The sequence below is a fragment of the Ailuropoda melanoleuca genome, chromosome 1, assembly GCF_002007445.2.
Source record: "Ailuropoda melanoleuca isolate Jingjing chromosome 1, ASM200744v2, whole genome shotgun sequence".
Lineage (NCBI taxonomy): Eukaryota > Metazoa > Chordata > Mammalia > Carnivora > Ursidae > Ailuropoda > Ailuropoda melanoleuca.
The window spans coordinates 182735107-182741527 of NC_048218.1; the positions used below are offsets into that span (position 1 = coordinate 182735107).

Consider the following 6421-nt stretch of genomic DNA (forward strand, 5'->3'; position numbering starts at 1 on the left):
TGGTCATTTCTTATACATTCTTCTACACAGTCCAAAAATGATATTTAAATATAGCTAAGTAAAAGCAAGTTTAAGGGTTTCCAAAAGTATATCATTCAGGTAGACAACTTGGAGTGTTGGGTTGTGGATAATTTTCTTCTCAAATTCTTTGGCTTATTATAATGGAAACTTCTTCCCTTTGGGGATTATTGGGAAAGCTATTTTTGCTTCTCCCTTCGCCCTTGTGATTATTGTTTCTCAAGAGGAATGATTTATCCGATTTGTAGAATGACAAGAATCTCACAGCTACTGGTATTCCTTTCTCTGTTATAAAGGGCTGAGGTGTTAAAGATGACCATTTCAATGTGGTTTTCTCTTTTCACTTTTCGGCTAGCTTGTGACAACAGATCATTCTTCACTGAATGTAGGTTTCATAAAATAAGCACATCTGGGTACAAGTCTAGGGCCTGCCTTTTAGAAGCAAGTTTGAATTGCAGCCTGCTTTATCCCCACTCTCAGGACAAGACGAGTATAAAACAGTGATTTATCTTAGGCTGCCTGAGTAAATTTCCCAACTGCTGACCAAATCTCCTCGTGCATGGATCTCAGATCTGGCTTTTGGAAAAGGTGGCAGAAATCTTTATTTTTGCAGCTTTTAATCCAATCTCATCTTCCCAGAAAGAAAATGTGATTTTTAAAAAGATTTTATTATTTATTTATTTATTATGTTTTTGCTTCCTGCTTGGAAATGTTATTGGTCCTGGAGAAAGGAAGGCAGGCAACCCCCACTTCCTTCCGAGGGTGCCACAAGCTCTCATTTCTTCCCATTGCTGTTGATGGGGAGGTTCACATGGTCAGGGGAGGCCAGGAAGGCCTTGAGCTTAGACTGGACACTGAGGTATGCCATGTAGGCCCAGAGCAGGGGGAAGGATTCCAGATAGCTGGGGGTCAGGACCTGGTGAATCTGCAGCAAGTCTAGCAGGTTTTCGTCCACAAAGATCTGGTTGCCCACGATGAAGGTTCTGAGACAACAAGGTCTCAAAAGTCTTCAGGTGCCCCAGTGCCTTCACATACTCCTCCTTGCCCGCCTCATAGTTGGTGTAGATGAGGATGAGGTATTTTCAACAGAGATCTTCCATGCCGTCAATCACCACGTCCACCAGGGCCACCTCTTTCTGGTCCTTCCTGTACAGTCTGAGGGAGCTGCCCAGGTGTCGTAGGATGCGTTGGACTAATACAGGGTAATGTCTTCATCCTGGAATAAGCGAAGCTGCCCATACAGACAGGAGGACTTGAGTGAGCCCTGAAGCCAGGTCTCCTTGGCTCCAAGGCCCTCCTCCTTCCAGCTTCTGCCCTGGTCAACCAGCAGCACGCACATAGCCTTACAGCGCCCTCGAACAGGGAAGTAGACGATGGTGTATGACAGCATGGTTGCAGTGTGGATGGTGACAGCAGTGGTGGCAGAGCTTAAGATTTTATTTTTAAGTAATCTCCACACCTAATGTGGGGCTGGAACTCACACCCTCAGGCTTAAGAGTCATATGCTCCACTGACTGGGCCAGCCAGGTGCCCCAAGAAAACTGATATCTTGATGCCAATCTGATGTTTGTGTCTGTATTTCAAATCTTTTTAGTAGATGTGCAGTTTTACTCCAAAAACAACCCAAGAACAGATATCTCATCGGGGTGACTTTTGGAGTATTTAAAAAGGGGGTGATACACATCGCAGTCAAGATGGTCCAGAGTAGTATTTTGGTAACTATTTTTGGAAGTGTTTCTAAGTATTTTGATGCTTTGATTATGTTAGTAAAAATGCATTATTTTCCAATTCCAACCAAAAAATTCAGATAAAATAGATCTGGAGTGAAATCCAGTATGTGTATCTTTAACAAGAACCACAGAATATTCTGATTCAAATATCCACAAATCTTACCTAGGAGATACTGTTATAATTTAAAAGTAAAATATTTTTTTAATTGAGCTTTTGTTAAATATTATACCAAATGAGCTGTTGTTTAATATTATGCATTTGGAGTCTAAAACTTTACTCTCCAGTAGCTACTGAAAAATAACTCCCACCCTCGTCATTGTTAATTGAAACAATGTTGGGTACCTGAATTAACACTGATGGTGACCTATATTGTGGACTGAAATATAAAGCTAAGAGAAAAAAGTAAAGATCATTCTCTTAATAATGGGAACTAGGAAACACCAAAAGAGTGAGTATGTAGCAGTAGAATCAAAAGCCACAGAGAGTCATAATATAGAGAAACTTGAGAGATAAAATGTATTGTCTTTCAACTAAGTTTTGTGGAAGCAAAAATCAGAAAATGTGCACATATTATTATGAAACTGAGAAAAGATATTAGAGCTGAGAGTAAACCAGTCGGTGAGAGAACAGAAAGAAAGATCACCATAGAGTAGTGGAGTCCTGCCTATGTTCAGATTACCAAAGCTATAGCAAAATTCCTGCTTACGTTTTCTGCTCTTCGCAGGTCCTTGTTATTTGGCGTGTGTGTGTGTGTGTGTGTGTGTGTGTGTGTGTGTGGTTTGATACATATTAATCATTACAGTAAGTTCCTCTTACTTGGGATAAATTGTGTTATCTTTACTTTTTAAAAAAGTGTTAAAGCAGATGCCTGTCCTGGGCATGATTTCATATAGTATCTAATCCAAAGACCGTTTCACTTTATTCATTTTCTATCTACCTACGTTGTGTATCATACTAATAAATAATATTTTAAATTATTCAATTATAGTTTGTGTTACTATTATTGATTAAAAATGCATGACATAGGGGCGCCTGGGTGGCACAGCGGTTAAGCGTCTGCCTTCGGCTCAGGGCGTGATCCCGGCGTTATGGGATCGAGCCCCACATCAGGCTCCTCCGCTATGAGCCTGCTCCTTCCTCTCCCTCTCCCCCTGCTTGTGTTCCCTCTCTCACTGGCTGTCTCTATCTCTGTTGAATAAATAAATAAAATCTTTAAAAAAATGCATGATATAGCATGCTATCTTCATCTTTGTAACTCAGTTCACAAAAATATCTTAAGAGAACTCTGTTACCTGAAGAGTCACCCAGTTATTTGCTCGTGTGCATCTGCCTCTGGTGTTTGTTAGCATTTGCTCTAACTTTCACCTGCTCAAATTATAGACTTTTTTTTTTCATTCATCCCATCTGTGGGCATTATTTTGTACTATGAGATATAATGAGGATATTTATTTTTTGTTATGTGGCAAACTTATAGACTTCAACAAATATTAACATTAATTCTAGAAATTTCTAGGGATGTTTTTAAAATTAGTCTTCATTTTCCTCTTTTAATGGGAATTGGATCAGTCAGAATCCATCTAGAAATTGGAAACCACTCCTGTCATTTCAAAGACGAGCATTGGTTACATGGCTGTTGCAAGACAGGAAGAGCTGAAAAGGGGATTCAGAGAAAATAAAAAGTAATAATTATAGGAAGCAGCTACCATTTCTAAGTCTAAGGGGAAAAAGGAAGAGGTGGAGTTAGAAGAACCTAGTAGCTCTGAAGAAGAGACCCAACAGAGCTGATTCTCAGACCTTTATGAAGGGGATGCTTCTCAGTGCTTCTGTTACCTATGGGGAACACAATCAGGTTGACTCGGAAATTGACAAAAAATGGAAATCTGGAGATTTGCCTGCTGCTGCTTCTAGGACAACACATAGGAACAGGGAAAACAGGAAGTCAGTACATTTTTCACAACTCCCGCTTCCCAAAATTTCTCTGGTGCCTACTATCAAACCTGAATTGAAGCCAACTCACAATGAAATGAATCCCAAGAGAGTCATGCAGAGTATAGAAGTTTTCATTTAGAGCTGACAAATAGATAACTTCACTGAAAAAATTAATCTTTTTTATGTAGTTTTAGTGTTATTTGCATATTATATGCTCGTCATTATAGTGATTAACTTTCCTTGCTGTGTGTACAGATTTTTTTTTCATTTTAAGACAGTTGAAATCATTGTGACAATAGAAAATAACTAAATTATAAACAAAATTATGCTCTGAGAGTTACCATCCTGGTTGTAGAATGAGACTCAAACACAGGAAATTTCAACTGTGTTTGGACTCTTCAACTGGTAGCTTCTTGAAATGTTTCAGCCTTTCTTCTCTCCCAACATATGAGTGGAAGGTTAATTGTCTCTATGTGCTCTACTTGAGCTGCATCTCACAAGTTTTGATAACTCATATTATTTTTTTTTCAGTTACAAGTATTTTATAATTGTCATTTCAATGTCTTTTGTGACCTGTGGGTTGTTTTGAAGTTTATGCGTAATGGCTAATCCTTTGGGGACTTCATAATTATTATTTTATTGCACTGAAATCATTCCAATTTAATTCCACATTAATCAGGAAAATCTTCTGTATTATTTTAATACTTTGAAATTTCTTTATACTTACTTAAAGCATATAGTTCATTTTGAGAAGTGTCCCATCTTTATTACAAATGATGTGCTCCTCTTGAGTGTGTAGGCTTCTATGAATGTCAAATAGAACAAGTTAGTTAAATGTGTTGTTCAAGCATTGTATATTTTTGCCATTTATGTCAGCCTTTTCTAATAGTTATTAAGATTTGTGTTCAGCTATTCATCTATAATTATAAATTTGTCTATTTTTCTTATATCTTCAAATTTTGGCTTTTTGCATTTCGAAGCAAATTTAAGATTGTTATACCTCCATTTTTATAAGGACCATTTATCCACATAAAATGCCTTTCCTTGCCCCTACTAATATTTTCTATATTACATTTTTTATATTATTATCATTATGTCAAATGTCTTTTGGGTATTTGCATATTTCACAGGATACTTTTTTTTTAGTCACTCTTCTTTCAAATCTATTTATATTCTCATCTATAGTGTGACTTTTGTAATGAGAAAATAATTGGGTCTTTTGTTTTTAATCCTTTCTGACAACCTTTGCCTTTTAATTAGAAGCGTTTTTTACATGTTTAATTTAACCACTGATATAGGGAGATTTAAATCACCATCTTGCTATTTATTTGCTAATTGTTTTGTATATTATTTATTTCTTTATTCTTTTCTAGCCTCCCTTTGAATAATCAAGTATCTTTTATTTTTTTTGTTGTATCTCCTTAATGCACGTTATTTATGCTATTTTGTATTATTCTTTTACAAGTTATCTAGTAATATAGAGATTAAAATATGCAACTTTTGCTGCTTATAGTCTACCTTAAATAAATGATTTTAGCATGTCTCAAACAACTTGAGAATCTTAAAACAGTTCAACTCCATTTATCCCATTACTCACCTTTGCGCTATTATCATAGGTTTTATTTATTTTCTTTAAAACCCACGTCATAGTTAATTTTTTTCTTTTGCATTTAAACATAAGAATACTTTTTAAATTTGCCTACATATTTTTCACTAATGCTGGTGTACATTCCTTTTGGCATCATGGAGCTTCTGTCTGGTATCATTTCCCTTCCATATAGGATACACCTACAAATAATTAGGCAAAAACAGTCCCAAGTGACTAGTAATTTACAAGAGGAATAGAAAGACCCCACCCAGAAGCTACCTGCAGATCTTGCCTCTCAGCATCCCCGCCCACCCTCCTTGTCATGAAGAATAAACAGAAAATAAGCATAAATAACTTGTAACACCATCCAAACTAACTGTGCAAAAAGAGCAAAAGCATACATAACAGAAAATTTCAAACACAAAGAAAGTACAATCAAGACTCAACAAACACATGAGGAAAGCCGATAACATAAAAGGCTAAAAGTGACAAATCAAAGTAATCGTAGTTGCATAAAATATTATAAAAGTCTTGGGGCGCCTGGGTGGCAGAGCGGTTAAGCGTCTGCCTTCACGCTCAGGGCGTGATCCTGGCGTTATGGGATCGAGCCCCACATCAGTCTTCCGTTGTGAGCCTGCTTCTTCCTCTCCCACTTCCCCTGCTTGTGTTCCCTCTCTCACTGGCTGTCTCTATCTCTGTCGAATAAATAAAATCTTAAAAAAAAAAAAGTCTAATATCAGGAAAGAGTTAAATCAACCCCTACATATTATAATCTCAGTGTCAATTTGGACCTTCTGTGCTTCTATGTTAGAATTTTCCTGCACTATTCCTTATTTATTTATTTGTATTTTGTCTATGTCTGCCTTCTGGAGAAAGGGCAGAAAACAAAGTGTTCATGCATTTCCTTTGTCTCTCTGGGACTTAGATAAATTTTGACTTTTAATAAATAACTGTAATTTTAAAGTCTGAAATAGAAGTGACCTATGGGAATCTAAAATGAATGTAATTTTAAATTGAGTACAACAAATATAATCAATAAGACAGCTCATCAAAGGAAATGTAGATAAATACAGTTGAAAACTTTAACCGATTGTTGAAAAAGTTTTAAGATATTTAAATGTTAAATAGTAAAATGGTAGTTATGCTAGATTTATT

The 6421-nt window shown here is 36.5% G+C and overlaps 1 pseudogene; it reads right to left on the reverse strand.

Annotated features, from left to right (window-relative positions):
- Positions 1–793: 793 nt before the first annotated feature.
- Positions 794–1408, reverse strand: LOC100464542 (annotated as a pseudogene).
- Between the last annotated feature and the right edge of the window lie 5013 nt (positions 1409–6421).